We start from the raw sequence: 14,723 nt of genomic DNA on the forward strand, positions 1-14,723 counted from the left end.
TCAGTGACTCAGAAGAGTGAATGAAAGCCTGTGACCACTAGTTCGGGAGGTAAGACCCTGGTATTCCCGAGCAGCGCTCCCCTCATTTGCTAAGGCAGTGCGATTCACTCCCCCGCTTGGGAGTAGTGCGTATGATAGTGCTGCCTCCGACGTGCTCATCTCCTCCCTCCTGTACTGACTTCTACGGGACACTCGTGAGAGGAGGCGTAAAGCAGGAGTTATCAATGACTTTGGATCTTATTCTTCTCATCTCATACCTTCAATTCGTTGCCGTAAACGTCTCATCCGACCAAAGGACTTATTTTGTCGTCGTCTCAAAGTAAGTGGCTGCGTGGAATTACGCAATGCGTGCCGTGGGCTGGTGGGCGTGGAGAGGTAGGGGGCTTTAGGCTAAGATCCAGGTTGGCTTGTAAGTATCCCTGTAAAGGTGAAAGTGGTACCACCCAGGAGGGGCTTCCTAACACAAAAAAGGAACAGTTATCCGGATATTTCGTGGGGAGGTAAAAAAAAAAAAAAAAAGAGAGCGAGAGCAAGAACCAGAGAGAGAGATCCAGAATGTATATTAGATTCATTAACCACATTTTTAGCTCTCTTTTATTTTGTACTGCGTAGAGCACCTATTCAATGACTTGGGTGTCTGGGGAACTTCCATGGCTTGGAGAGGATAACAGATTTTTAGAATTACCTATTATCTTCTACCTGGAAGATGGGAATGAGTGAAAGGACTATGTGTTTGTTGAGTAAGATATTTCTCTGTGGATAGGTGTACATGTGTATATAGTATGCATGAGGCACTTTCTTGAGCTTAGCACATTAAAATGCTGAAAGAAACAAGATATATTAATACTCAGCATGGCTGAAGCTTATTAGATTTTCATTGCTGGCTCAAAAAAGGAAATTGCTTCTCCATTGATTATTGGCTCTGTTGTGTTATTTAGGGACCTTGAGGATAACTGGCTATAAGACTTGTTTGAAGAATCTGAAGAACATTGAAAAATGGGAAGAGAATGATTTGGGATGGGGGGAGAGAGTGGGAAAGGGAAGTGGAACAGCATTGTTACAACTTGTCTAACTGGAATTCCAAATCACTATCTAAACACACTTAATTACCAGCTCAAATGAGAATATCTAAGAGATGGGAAACTAACAAAGAACAAAGTGGGAATTGACCCAAAGGAGAGAGATATTTTTTAAAAATTATATGTGTGTGGTACATATGCTTTAGGTTGAAATTACAGAAAATAAAATAATATCATATACTTATATACATAATAAGAACGTTAACATGATACATGCCTCTAGTTTTCAATATGTTTATGTTCTATTTCTCCCTTTCCTTTTCCCCACTTCATCAATAAAAGTCCATTTAGGCTTTTGCCTCTTTTTGTATCTCTAATGCTTAGCACAGTACCTGGCCCTCAATAGGTGCTTAATAAGTGTTTGTTGATTGCAGAGGGATGTAAGGTATAGATGGATATTAACTACTAAATGTTTGTCTTATTCAAGCTCCAGATGTGTGGACTCACTTAGTGCCTGTCACATAGGTGACAACTTGTCTTTTTGTCCATTAAACTTTTATTCTCTCCCCACTCCATTATCCTCAGTTAAGTGTCAATACTTCAGCTCCTGTCTAGCCTTTTGGGAGATGCAACTTTGACATGTCTGTTTTTAGACCAGGGCAGGGAGATCTGTAATAGCTAGAGTCACCTAGAATTTAACTTCAACCTAATCTTAGGATTCTACATACAATGAGACAGCTCTGAAAGGATGACATAATATTTGTCAAAGCCTTTTCTCTTAAACAATAGTTACTCCCACCAGGAAATTTTAAATTTAAACAGAAGCCATTTATTTTACTGTCTGGCAGGGTCTGATTCAGTATGCCTTAAATGTATTGGTTCCAGATTAGGTGATTATGGTCTCAACCCCAGCTAGGAGCAATAGAAAGTAAAATAAAGCTCATACCTAAGTGTTTCTAAATGCCTTCAACTGGAGAGTCGGGAAACAAAGAAGGGGATATTTTACAAGTTTGCCTAGAAATGTTTATACAAAGGATTTAAAGATTAACTGAATACTTTGCATATTAAAACTAAAAGGTGTCTGGAAAAAATGCACAGTATCCATGCTTAGAATTCACTGATTTTCTGATTAAACCTTAAATTTAAAACTTTAGCCAGTTGTTGCCATGTGGAGATTTTTTAAAACAGTATTAAATTATTATTATTTTTTAAAAGACAGATGTTAAATGTTAATAGATTGATGTAGCTTAGTAGGCTATTAACTTTGGGTTTTCTCCTTTATAAAAATTTGATTTCAATCCACAAGTTATCCTTAAGTCTCAAACATTTTGACAATTTTTATTAATGTTAAAGACGTTTATCAAATGTTTGTCAATTAAGCCAACAAATACAAAGCTATTAAGTGTATGATTTTTTATTATCAAGAATCCATTACAAAAAAAAATTTAAAAAATAATCCATTATACATTAGTCCCTGCTTTCTGTATCATAAAGAATCTTGTAATGAGTTAGCTTGGATAACCTGAATAAAATTTAGTATTAGCTGAGGGGAGAGAAAACCAAAAATGCTTACAGGGTTAATTGGCAAACTATTAAGATTGGAGTCAGATGTGGGTGAAAGTAACAGAAGAATCTGTTTCATTCACTAACCTCTTCATGTCCCTTCTATGATAATTCTGAAAGGAGCAAAGTAAAGATAATTCCTATTTTTAAAAAAATTGTTTTAATTAATTTTTTTTATAAAGCAAGTAAAAACCTAAGAAGAATGTAATAACTTAGAGGAGTTTGACTAAGAACTGGAGGTCTAAATACAAAGTATTGTATATCAGGAATGACTTCATCTAGAAGGACAAAGATTTTATTGATTCATTTTCCAGGGATCTAGTGACCCTTTGGGGTACCTCAAATATGAATACTTTATACTAGTGGGAGAACATTGAGCTTACTGAAAAGCTTATCTTCACTAGTAAACCAGTAATTTAGGTCATTTCCTGGATAAACTGCTATTCAGGATTACATTTTTTGTTTCAAATTAATTTTAGGGCTCCACCACTACACCAGTAGTGCGCAATGAATCAGAAGGAGTGACTTTAAGTGATAGAGCCCTTACAGTTTAGAGAAATGGATCTTTTTTCACCTCAGGTAAAACAAAGGATTTTTTAACTCTCCTTTCAGCCTAAAACTATTCAAACTGCTTAAAATATACATTCTAATTATTTCCAGAAGAGTATGAAGGAAATTTTAAGTTATTGTTGTTGTTTAAATATTTCTTCCTTTTCAGTCACAAGATTAATTTGATAAGGGAGTCCAGAGTTGCAAGGGTGGAATCACATTCAGGGTCACTTGCTCATTGACTGTGCACAATCTACTGATTTCCTTAGAAAGTTAGCATGAGTAACAGTATGGGTGAGGAAAGTCACTGGTACTTACTACTATTCTTGGGCATCTGTAGAAAGAGATTCTTGACTTTCTCTGCTATGCCCTAAATCAAGATGGCCTCTTCTAGGGAAACAATAGTTTTGTGCTTTGACTTTCAATACAACTCACCCAGTAACTATATCACATTGTTCACAATAGTTCTAAATTGGATCAGAGGAACTGTATGTTAGTGAATTAACATTTTTGACCCATGATTAAAGATCAGGTCAGAAAGAGTATTGTAAATCCTACTTAGCTTTCTTCTATTCTTTTTCTCTAACAAAAGAAATATGGTGGGAAGAAACATGTTTTACAAGTTATAGCATACTGATGTCATGACACTTCTGGCACAGATTCCATGACAGAATAATCAGTACACTTTACCATTTGCCAAAATGACACAGTTTTTCCAGGAACAGTTCTTTAACTGCTGGTCCACTGTCAAAGAATATTTCCAGTTGTGGAGGGAAGAGGAACCTCTCACAGGGTACATAATAATTCTTCTGTATCTTAGTATTGTGTTCTTGATTAAATACATTAAAGTCATCTTATCCTTTTGGGAAGGGGCATTTTCAGGAACATAGAATGAATTCTTAGCATAAACTGATTTAATAGAGTTTGTAAAATACATTTGTAATCAATTAAAATGTCAGGGAGGTGGAAACATAAGCCAATATAAACATTTTAATACTCATAGCTATAAATTGGCAAGCAATTGTCATTTTTCTTTTGTTTCTTTTTTAAACTTTCAAATAGTATTTTTAAAAAATAGGTGAATTAACATTTGTTTTTAAAAATTTTCAAGTTCCAAATTTTTCTCCATTCCTCCTTTCCCTCCCCCTCCCTAAAATGGTATGCAAGTTGATATAGATTTTATATATATGCAATCATGTAAAACATGTTTCCATATTGGTCATGTAAAAAAAGACAAAGACTCAAAGGGAAAAAAATATGAAAAAATAAAGTGAAAATCACATGCATTGATCTGCATTCAGAATCAGTTCTTTCTCTGGATGAAGATAGCATTTTCCATCCTGAGTCCTTTGGAAATTGTCTTGGAATGTTGTATTGCTGAGAAGAGCTAAGTCAATCATTGTTGATCATTGTACAATATTGCTATTACTGTTCTCTTGGTTTTGCTTATTTTTATCAGTTTATCTAGGTTTTTCCAGGTTTTTTTTCTTTCTGTAATCTGCCCAGTCATCATTTTTAAGCACAATAGTATTGTATTACATTCACATATCATAACTTCTTCAGCCATTCCCCAATTGATGAGTATTCACTCAATTTCAATTTTTTTGCTATCACCAAAAAGAACTTATAAATATATTTGTACATGTAGGTCCTTTTCCCTTTTTTTATGATTTCTATGGGACACAGACCTAGTAATAGTATTGCTGAATCAAAGGGTATGCACAGTTTGCCTTTTAGGCAGAGTTCCAAATTGGTCTCCCTAATGGTTGCATCAATTCATAACTCCACCAACAATGCAGCTGTTATTTTTCTTAGAATTATGGGTATTTGGGTTGGAGTGTACTTTTAAGGTTTCTTATCAGGTTTGTCTTAAAGGATCTTGAAAAAACCAAAAAATTAAACTTTTTTTTTCACTTGGAAATTTGTGGCAAACTCAGGATAAATATCCTTTTTCTTTTCAGTGGCTTAACACAGCCAAAAAAATGTTGGATTTTTTTCCCTCAACATCTTTTCATTTTTTCTGATACTGGTCATGTACTTTCTAAGATATGTGATCAAATTGCTGGTTTTAACATCCCAAAGCATTTGTTGTCTTGTTTTGTGGGCTGCCTTTCTGAAATTACTTATCAATAATCTGATGAAAATATAGCAATCTTACTCTGCTGGCCTCTTATTTGAGGGACAAATTCCACAGCTTTCAATTTTGGTCTTTGACTTCAGTAATGATTCTTTTTGAAATGTTTTCAATTATACACAATATTGGCAGCTTGTAGCAGTGAGATGCCAAAAAGCATTTCCAAGTGTGTTTCAAGAATTAGACTGTGATTGCTTTTAATTTAAATAGAGGCTATTTGGTTTCCTGTGGTGATTTAAAAACCATCTTTTTGTTTCTTTTGTTGCCGATTTTAAATCTAATGTAAAGTAGCCACCACTTAAGATTATATGCTAGATTCTAGCTTTTTATTATGGCTACTTCCATAGTGAGTAAAATACAAGTTAAGTTTTTCATTAAGTAAATTTAAATTATGGATTGCCCTAAAGAAGAAAAGGGTCAATGACTAAGTGATAATTTGTAGGGGCAGCTAGGTGGCTCAGTGGATATAGCACCAGCTTTGAATTCAGGAGGACCTGAGTTCAAATATGGTCTCAGACACTTAACACTTCCTAGCTGTGTGACCCTGGGTAAGTCACTTAATCCCAGCCTCAGAAAAAGAAAAAAAAAAGTGATAATTTATTATAATTTTGAAAATTTTTAAAGAAAGACTTCTTTACTATCTCACCACAGATTTCCCTTTAGGATTTATTACTACAGTTATCTTTTCCTTCAAAGTTCAGTAGAGACTGTTCTGTTTTTTCCTGGTTTCTTCTCTAGCTCTTTTAAGATTTGTCAGTGATATGTTCTTAAACACTAAAAAAACAAAAAGTCAACAAATGTATTCTTAAAATGGTGAACAATAGATAATGCATTTTAAATATGTAAGCACATCAAGGGGGCAACCCCCTCACTAGACTTTTTTCCCTCATGTAATAATACTTCAGATAGACTGAAACATACTCAAAACCCAGGGAGCATTTGAGAATTATGATAATTTAAAATATTTAATAACTACCAAGAACACTATCATTATTAAAACTTATTCTCTTGAAAAATATTTATAGTCTAGAACTTGGTATAAATGAGTGAGAATCACACTAAAGAATTTCTATTCACAAACTTTTCAATGAAGTGACTAAATATCTACTCAGGTTTTCAATGTATCTAATTCTCTCAGTGAGTGAAGTGATAGGATGATCTTAATTAAACTCTTTTTAGAACAGGAGCTTCTAGTATAACAAAGGTCCTGGAGAATACATTGTTTTCTACACTGATACACAGTACATGGCTTGTACAATTTCCAAGATTTCTTCTGGCATTTTTTGAAAACATATTTTACCTGTGTATCATTTTGCAATTGAATCAAAATTTGTAACTGAGATGCTTCCCTTTGCCTCTGTGAAGATAGCTAAAATGAACCAATGTGAGATTCTCAGGATGAAGTTATCACTAAAATAGAATATATTATTATTACTAAATGGTCTTTGATCGAGTCTATTTGAAAGAGTGGAGTCCGTTTTTCAGTAGACTATCAAAATGATCTCTTTTTTTGGTATTGCTCTATTTGCCAAACTCTTAAGGTTGTCACTTTACCTATCTCATCCATGTAAATTGCTCATCAAAATAAACCCACAATGACTGTAGTAGAAATGAAATCTTTTTAAAAACTTGTGTCAATCACTTCATCAACTTAGTTTAAAAATGCTAATGTCTACTCCACACATACACATACCCTCAAGATTAAATTGATCTTTGTGGTATGAGTGAAATCATGACTCTTGAATTCTTTATTTAACTGACAAATGGTAGACTAATTTTCTGAAGAAAATCATTCCTTTTATTTGACTATTCTGCGTATTATACTATATATATGTATATATATACATATATATATATATATATATACACACATATACTCCATCTAAATTTCTTTTTAAAGATTAATTTGTAGACTGAAAGGCTAAATTGAATAGTTTCTTTTGGGAGAGAAAGAACAAAAGGGTTGGGCTAATTAAGTCTCCCTTCTGTGTTTTTTCTTTTAATTTGCTGACACATTAAATGAGCTCTTACAATTCTACCCCTTTGTGCTATAACTAGTAAATGTTTCTTTTACATATATATGGGCATGTGTATATACATATGTACATATGTATATACTCACACACATATCATATAATTTCTAAAAAAGGGTAAAGTTTGGTCTGAAGTTGCATTACTAAGTCACAGATGTTTCCTGTAACTGGATACATATGCTTCATAGGAATTTTGAACTGCTTTCTGATGTTTAGCTTTGTTCATTACTGATCATGTGGATAATTTCATTTTGAGGTTTTCTAGTCTTGTTTACAGAGCATGGAAAAAGTAGCTGTAGTGAAAAATATTGCTCTCCCTAACCTAGCATTGATATGACTTCAGGCTGTGTTTGTATATGTGAAGGTGAAGGAATAAAATCTACAGAGATGATGTTTATATTTAGCTGAATTAGTCCTATATGTTCTTCTTGTGCCACTTTTATAAAACTAAACAGCTTGGCAAGGTAATGACCAAAAACATGTCCTCAAGGATTGACTGCCAAATGTGTGAAAAGCAGTCCAGACTTTCTCCATTTTGAAGCATTAAAAGTGTACTTTTACCTAAGAGTTTAGTGCTATAACCCAGATAATTATTTTCTTCTTTTTCCCTTTATTCTGTTTCTCACCAACTGAAAGAAAAAAGTACGTGTCATCTGGCAAAGAAACTAGAAATCTGAATTATGGAATTTGTGAGAGTATATTTTAAACCATCCTGTTTTGTTGACTGTTTAGCAGGAAGCAACCAGATGACTATAATATATGTTGTTTACTTACTGGCATATTTGAATCCTATTAAGAATATGGCTTGGTTTCAATTTAAACTTATTAACTGTTGAACCAATTCAGGTCCATTTTCTAGTATTGCAAAAGCATAATGTGTAAAGATAGGACCCAAAAATGTATATTGGAGTCTCACTTGTATAAGTAAATAGAGAGGTCAACTCATAAGAAAATTTTCCCTAAAAACACTGAAGTTTTCTGAATGATTTCATATAACTCTTAGTCTGTCTGTGATATTAGGAAATGAGTTAACAATCATGAAAGAGAAATTTAATAAAAGATCTCAGCCAAGAATTGTGTAGGCAAAAAAAAAAAAAAAAAGAAAAAGGTAGGTTGGTTTAATTAATAACTATTAGCATGTATGCTCTTTTATTAGCTTGGCAATGCCAAGAGAAATTAAGGAAGATACTCCATTCATTGGATGACCCCTCTGGCAAAATTGTGGGAGGATATAGGCAGAATTGAGTAAGATGGGTAGGCATGTGTTGGCTGTCATTTGCATTATTGGAAAGAATGTTGACATTAAGATCATAGATCTACTTGAATATTTTGAATGTCAGGGATAAAAGACATCTAGGAAAAATGAGGGAAATTTTAATATCCCTCAGATTGGGATATAACCATTCTGAAATTTTCAGAATGTTAAAATTGTAATTTTACTGTGTTATCATCACAAAGTTAGTAGTGAAAAATATCCTCATTTTATAGAATAAGAAATTGGGGACTAGTGTTACCTTATTAGAATATTCAGAAATACTTCAAGGATCTGTTATTTTGACAAATAACACACTTCCTCCACAGTTTAGTAGTTACAAGTCTCCAGGAGTTGCTTCAGCCATAATTAATTAGCTTCTGGCCAAGCTGATCTTGATCTTTTGTTCATGTTTATTCTAGAGATATGTCCTGGATTTGAATACTTCATATTAAATTAGGACAAACTTTCTAGAAAGAACAGTGCTGCTGTTTATTTGCTTTTTTTTTTTTTATCATTATTCCTATGCATCAATTTTGAGCTACCTCTCTGAATACAGGAAATGACATAAGGAAAGAAAGAAGTATATTGTAGTGGAAATAGCATTAGATTTTGAATGAGAAAACTTCTGTGTTTAAATCCTTACTCTGATTCCTTGAGCATGTTATTTAAGGCGGTCTGTTTGCCTACTTATAGAATGAAGAAGTTGATTTTAGAAACCTTTAAGGTGATCTCAAAAGCTCTCATGGATTTAATTTTCATCTCTATGCTAATGACTCTCAAATCTGCTGATTCAGCCCTACCTTCTCTGAAACTTCCAGGATCTCCATCTCCTGATTGGATATTTTAAACTGCATGTCCTTAAATTCAACACCTCTAAAACTGAATTTGTTATCTTTCCCTCAAAAAACTACTTCCCTTCCAATCTTCCCTATTACTTCCAATGGCACCATTATCACTTCAGGTTACCTAGTCTGTCTTCCGTTTATCTGTCAAAGTGATCTTCCTGAAGCACAGGTCTGAAGAGGTCACCCCTTTCCAAATGAAAAAACTTCAGTGACTCCCAGTCAGTATTTATAAGCATTTGCTATATGCCAGGCAGTATGCTAAAAGTTAGGGAAACAGAGAGAGGCAAAAAAGGCCCCCTATACTCAAGGAACTCCCCATCTGGTAGAGAAGAAAATAAGCAAATATGTACAAACAAGCATCATAGAGAATAAATAGGAAGCAATTAGCAAAGAAATTCAAATTAAGAGAGATTAGGAAAAGCTTCCTGTAAAAATTGGGGTTTAAATTGGAAATTGAGAGACCAGAGAAATTTGGGAGGTAGCGATGATGAGGAAGAACATTCTGACATGGAAGACAGTCAGAAAAAATATCTGAAATGAAGAGATGAAGAATCTTATTCATTAAACAGCAAGGAGGCCATTTCACAGAATACTAGAATCTAGTAAGTAAGAGAATAAGGTATAAGAAGACTGGAAAGGTCTATTTATTTTTTAAATTGTATTTATTTTTAGGTTATTTAACCTAGTGGTCTAGGTTAGGAAGGGTTTTGAATGCCAAATAAGATCTTATATTTGATCCTACTTGATGTCCTTAAATCGGGGTCAACATACAGCATGTCATTAGACTAATACAAGCTTGCAAGGCTCTACTTGACACAGGTCAAGGTACAAATAGTCTATATGAGCATTGGAATGGAGATATTTCTAAATGGACACCTCACATTTCTTTTAAGCTACTGCAGTTCTGCTTTGCTCACAGAGCGCAAAGCCATTTTTGTTGCAGGCATGTTATGCCAATTGGTGCTAGTATCTCCAATATCTCACAATCAATTCCAAAGTTCTTCAGAGAGAGACCTTGAGAGTATCCTAGTATTACTTCTTCTGACCTTCATGTGAATGCTTGCCTTGTGGGAGTTCTCCTTAAAACAATCCACATAAAATAGGCAAAATTCTTGGCATTTAAACAACATGGCAAACTCATAGGAGTTGCACTCTCTACAGTAGAATTTGAGTGCTTAGCAGGTTAGCTCAAGAAAGGACTTCAGTGTCTGGTACCTTGTCTTGCCAGGTGATTACCAAAAAAGGAAGCATGTCATGGCACTGGTAGTTTGTCCAAGTATCACAGACATACAACAATGAGGTCAGCACAGTGGCTCTGGAGACCTTTCAGTATAGTAGGTAGCCTAATACCTCTTTTCATGACTTCCTTTGGAGTCTCCCAAACACTAAGCTAATTCTGCTGATACAAGTGCCAGCCTCACTATCTATATGTCTGTTTCTGGAAAGTACATTACTAATGTAAATGAACTTATTCATAGAATTCAAAAGTTTCCCTAATTGCTATGACCAATGTTTCCATATATGGTTAGTGTGGTGCTGGATGGTGGAGAATCTCTGTTTTCTTGGTGTTATTTGTCAGGCCACAAAGTAGCACTAGTAGAAGAGAACTGATCCATACTCTCTTGTAAATCAGCCTCAGAGGTTGCATTGAATGCACTATTGCACCATCATCTGTGAACAAAAAAAATCATGAACCAACTTTCCCTCCACTTTAGTCTTGGCTTTGTAGCCTTTTCAAGTTAAATAATTTATTGTCAGTGCAGTAGCTGATCTTGATGCTATTTTCCTCCTTATAGAATGTTTCCTTCAACATTGTTGAAAACATAATGCTGAAGAGCATTATGGGAGCAAAGACAGAGCCCTGCTTCACTCCACTGATAATTGAGAAAGTATGAGAGAGAGTCATCCATTAACCAGAACCCATGCAAGCATGCCGTCATGAAATAGATGTATGGTACAGTGTTGTACAGTACTATTGCAATCACATTTTGCCATAATTGTCTACAAGCCCTCATGACTAATACACTGAGTGATATAAGTTGTATACAGACCTCTATTCTGTCCTGGACATTTCTTCTGGAGTTTTGGGGCAGCAAAGACCATATCAACCATCCTGAAGCCATAAAAAGGCTCTGGCTCTCAGGTAGGTAACCATCTTCTAAATGAAGGATCAGTCTGTTAAGAAAGACTTTGAATACAATCTTGCCATCAATGACTAAAAGACACTTCTCCCTTATGATTGTCACAGGACAATGTATTTTTTTTGCCTTTATAGAGATGAACAATGGAAGCATCCTTGAACTCCTAACATAGAGCCTCCTCTTGACACATAACTTAGAAGATTTAAGTTAGCTTTTGTATGAGCAGTGAGCCTTAGAAAGGCAGGGGGCCTTATAAATCTCTAGTAGCATAGAATCAACACCAGATGCTTTGTCACATGAGATGAAATGAATGGCATTCAAAACCTCTTCTTCAGTTGTAAGTTCAGTTAGAGAGGAATTGACTTCCATCTGAATTCATGACTTTGGCACTGGTTGGTGCAGTCTGTTGATAACATTATTTAAATCTTCATTTTATCTCTTACTGATTAGTTTAACTCTATCAGCACTGAACAGTTGAGATGCATTGTAGGTCTTTGACCTAAAAATAATCTTCAGGGCATCATAGAAGCACTTTAGATTACTACTATTTCATCTTCCTTCTTATTGAACCAAGACTCCTGCATATCTCTCTAAACTTTGCTTGGACTTGATTTCTGATAGAGTTAAATGCTGCCTTCTTAGAGACAGATGAACTATCCTGCTGCTAAATCTTGTGGAGTTCTCATTTTTCATTTAATAGCTTCTGAAGTTCCCATAATTTTCATCAAACTAATCTTTGGTGATTGTTGAGTATTCTGGCCCAGATGCAGTACAGCAGTACACCAAATCTCTGAAAGTTATCCAGTCCCTTTCTGCTCCTTTGTTGCCAAATGGTTCAGTTTTTCCTCCAAGTTAAGTTAAAAAGGAACTTTTCCTACCAGGAGAAGAGCTCTAATCTGTTAAGATTATGTCTTTTGGTAGTTGTCTTTCTTTGGGGCTATTGCCTTTGCTTAATGTATATGTTTAATTTGGAGAGGATAAATCTATGATCAGTCTAACACTGGCTCCCAGGTAGGTGATCATCTTCTAAATGAAATATCAGGACCATTCATGGCCCTTATCACTCTCACATCTGTCTGTCTCTTCTCCTTACAGTGACACAGTCTATTAAATTTGAGATTTGTTACAAAGATAAAATCAACAAACCTTGGCAACAGATTGGCTATTGGAGGGAGTGAGAGATAATTCCAGTGTTTGCGGTGAGGGCGCATCCACGAGGTTTTATTGCATTTAAGTAAATGGAAGACAGTGTTGATGAATGAGGTCTTGAAACATGCAGATCTTCAGTAGTAAGTAATCTCTGATGTTGCTGTTTCCAACTCTATTTCTCCCAATAACCTCATACCATGTCTGGTGGCCTGTGCCTACTCTTGCATTAAAATCACCCAGAATTATGAGCTTTTCCTCTTTGTAGCCTATTGGTGATGAGAGTCTCCATGTCTTCATAATTTTTTTTTTACCTCATCAGAATTTGATGCAGACTTCCTGCAAGTAGCAATTGCATTGTCAAGAATTTGTCATTTTCTCCTTTTGAGAAGCATACAAGCTTCTTGACTAGATTAGTTTTGATTGCAAATCCTATATAAGTGCACAATGCTCCTTTGCACTGTGGCTACTCCAGAACAACGTGTATCTAGCTCCAGCTTTGGTAAGCTGGTCTTCATCTGCCAGTCTTGTTCTTCACAGGTCTGATATTTGAATGCAATACCTGCTGAGTTCTCTTGCAACAAGAGCTGTTCATCTTTCAGGCCTATTAGATTTTATATTGTCTATAAGCATGCACATGTTCCATGTATTGATGGTGAGTGGAATCTTCTTTTCAAACATTTTTGTACATTTTTGGAATTTTGATCATATGGTGGGATTTCCACCTGCTTCCTTAAGCAGGTCAGGATTAGGTAAGATGAAGCAGACAATTTTAGGGTACCTTTTATAGTCCCTTTTTTATGTCAGGAGATAAGCAGTGTGGTCTTTCAAAAAGGCTGCTCAGATACCCAGGGGGCTGTCAAATCCCATTACTGCTTCAGCCCAGCCATAAGATGACCTATGCCCTGGGCTGCTTATGTGCAGAGTTATGAATACAGTGACTGCAGAACCTGCTGCTCTGTTGTTACAAAACATTGAGTAGGTTTAAAAAAAAAAAAGAGTGAAAATTATATGGGTAATATCTTTCAACTTGCTTGTGCATTTGGATTTAATTGAGGCACAGTTGCATAAAATGATAGGCCTGAGTCTCTTTTTCAGAGTCATCAAAGTCCCGTGAGAAAACAAGTCGAGATGATTGTCATTAGCTAGGATTGTGAATGACTTTGGTATCTTTTTTGAACAAGTTCTCTACGACACCTGCTTCTCCACCTCCATGGCTTGTTGAAACAAGTTGTTCACATCCACTTATTCTACCTATGTCTTCATGTGTTTGGGGTATATATCCCCCGACTCATCTGTGGGTTTGTGGCCATCAGTTACCCTCAAACTGGTTTAACCTATCTATCAAAAGGGGGATGTGGATATGCATGCATCTGGTGCTGCCCCCAAATGCAGCGTTCTGGGCCAGGTAGATTTCTACTTATTCTTCTCCCTATCCCTACTCTCCATGAAGCAGTTTCTGGACTTTGGATCTGTGTATGGAAAGATCTCATTTATGTTTTTATGGCAGGAGTAGCCAGTAAGATTAGTGAACATGATAAAGAAATCTTCTTCCAAATAATTTTCTAGAAACACCTTCAGTTGAACTGGCACAAACAAAGCTGGTATCTTTAGAGTCTATAGGAACTCCTTGATTTTAAGGATAAAAGTGCTGAAGATGCTAAATGTGTTTATGACTTTCCGGATGCTATGATAAGAATCTGGAATCAGCATAATGATGTCATTCCTACCTTGGCTCAAGGTGTGATTGGATATAAGGAAAACTTTGGTATAGATCCAGTGACCAGTCAAAATGTACAATACTTTTTGAATAGTTTTTACATGAATCACATTTCAATCAGTATATTTAATCATCGCTCTTTACTGTTTGGTGGAAAAGGCAAAGGAAGTTCAGTTCACTAAAAACACATTGGAAGCATTACTCCAAATTGTAATGTTAAAATTACTAAATATGGTTATTAAAATATAGTATCTTAGTGATTTATATTAATTTATATTAATCACAATTAATAGAATAGAATTGAATATACTGAATAGA

General features: G+C 35.1%; 1 protein-coding gene and 1 pseudogene across 2 annotated transcripts in view; both read left to right on the forward strand.

The window, feature by feature from the left end:
- PRICKLE1 (prickle planar cell polarity protein 1) overlaps window positions 1–14,723 on the forward strand; it is a 142,407-nt gene continuing 127,684 nt past the window's right edge. Inside the window, exons 1-2 of one of the 2 annotated variants that reach the window (XM_074269566.1) lie at window positions 1–319; window positions 3,062–3,161. The gene's annotated coding sequence lies outside the window, so the exon portion shown is untranslated. The remainder of the gene's footprint in view (window positions 320–3,061; window positions 3,162–14,723) is intronic. The other variant, XM_074269564.1, reaches the window with a different exon arrangement.
- On the forward strand, window positions 7,122–14,647 carry LOC141543939 (pyruvate dehydrogenase (acetyl-transferring) kinase isozyme 1, mitochondrial pseudogene; annotated as a pseudogene).

Source organism: Sminthopsis crassicaudata, chromosome 5 (genome assembly GCF_048593235.1).
Source record: "Sminthopsis crassicaudata isolate SCR6 chromosome 5, ASM4859323v1, whole genome shotgun sequence".
NCBI classification, from domain to species: Eukaryota; Metazoa; Chordata; class Mammalia; order Dasyuromorphia; family Dasyuridae; genus Sminthopsis; species Sminthopsis crassicaudata.